We start from the raw sequence: 2,097 nt of genomic DNA on the forward strand, positions 1-2,097 counted from the left end.
ACTATGTACACTTGTATGGAAACAAACTTGAAAACCTTAAGGAAATGTAGGACTTTCTGTCATCACTCAACCTGCCTAGGTTGAAACAAGAAGAAATTGAGACCCTAAATAGAGCAATAACAATCAAGGAAATTGACTATGTAATAAGAAAACTACCTCCAAAAAAAACCCCTGGACCAGATGACTTTCCAGAAAAATTCTACAAGACATTAAAGAGGAGCTGATACCAATCCTACTAAAGATATTCCAGGTGATTGAGAAGATGGAACTCTCCCCAAATCATTTTACAAAGTTAACATCACATTGATACCCAAGCCAAGTAAAGACCCAACAAAGAAAGAGGACTACAAGCCAATATCTTTGATGAACATAGATGCTAAAATTCTCAACAATATCCTAGCAAACCAGATTCAGCAACACATCTCAAAAATCACCCATCATGACCAAGTAGGCTTCATCGCTGGGATGCAAGCCTGGTTCAACATTTGTAAAACCATAAATGTACTTAAATACATCAACAGATGTCAAAACAAAAACCACATGATTATATCATTAGATGCAGAAAAGGTTTTTGATAAAATCCAACACTCCTTCTTGATAAAAACCCTCAAACATCTAGGCATATGGGGAACATACCTCAAAATAGTAAAAGCCATCTATGAGAAACCCACAGCCAGCATACTCCTAGATGGACAAAAATTTGAACCATTTCCCCGAAAACTGGAACAAGACAAGGATGCCCACTCTCACCCCTCCTGTTCAATATAGTATTGGAAGCCCTGGCTAGAGCAATCAGAGAAAAGAAGGCAATCAGGAGTATCCAAATAGGAAAAGAGGAAGTCAAATTATCTCTCTTTGCAGATGACATAATTGTGTACCTTGAATGCCCAAGAGAATCTGTCAAAAACCTCCTTACACTGATAAAGTCCTTTCCCAAAGTCTCAGGATATAAAATAAATGTGCAAAAGACAATCGCATTTGTTTACACCAATAATAAACAAACAGAAACCCAAATAAAAACCACAATTCCATTCACTGTAGCCACAAAAAAAAATCTTCCTAACCAGAGACGTGAAAGACCTTTACAATGAAAACTACAAAACACTGCTCAAAGAAATCAAAGATGACACAAACAAGTGGAAAAATATCCCATGCTCATGGATTGGAAGAATCAATATTGTGAAGATGTCCATCCTATCTAAGGCAATCCATAGATTTAATGCAATACTCATCAAATTACCAGCAACATTTTTTCTCAGACCTAGAAAAAACAACACAGGAATTCATATAGAAACACAAGCGACCAAGAATAGCCAGAACAATCCTCAGCAAAATAAAAACAAAGCAGGTGGTATCACATTACCAGACTTCAAACTTTACTATAAAGCTACAATAATCAAAACAGCTTGGTATTGGTACAGGAACAGGCATATAGACCAATGGAATAGAATTGAGTTTCCAGAAGCAAAACCTCAATTTCTCAACCAACTCATCTTCGACAAAGCCTTCACCACTTACCACTGGGGAGAGGAGAACCTATTCAGTAAATGGTGCTGGAAAAACTGGCTGACCACATACAGAAGATTGAAACAGGATCCCTATCTATCCCCATACACAAAAATTAACTCTAAATGAATCAGGGACGTAAATGTAAAACCTCAAACCATAAGAACCCTAGAAAATGAAGGACATACCCTCATGGAAATTGGAACTGGCATCCAATTCCTGAACAAAACCTGAAACCCACAGGCCATAAGAGAAAAGATAGACAAGTGGGACCTCATTAAACTGACAAGCTTCTGCAAAGTCAAAGAAACTATCAAGAGAGTAGGGAGACAGCCTACAGACTGAGAAAACAGTATTTACCAAATCCAGGTCTGACAAAGGCTTAACATCTTGGATCTACAAGTAACTCAAATGTGCTGAAAAGAAAAAAAAAAAACAACTCCATTATAAAGTGGGCAAAAGATACGAACAGACAGTGTTGCAGAGGAATGACATCCGAGCAGCCAACAGACACATGAGGAATGTTCAACCTCACCAATCATCAGGGAGATGCAAATCAAAACCACATTGAGATACCTCCTAACTCCAGTC

The sequence above is a fragment of the Carlito syrichta genome, unplaced genomic scaffold (genome assembly GCF_000164805.1).
Source record: "Carlito syrichta isolate Samal-C Ts95f unplaced genomic scaffold, Tarsius_syrichta-2.0.1 Scaffold300941, whole genome shotgun sequence".
Taxonomy (NCBI): Eukaryota; Metazoa; Chordata; class Mammalia; order Primates; family Tarsiidae; genus Carlito; species Carlito syrichta.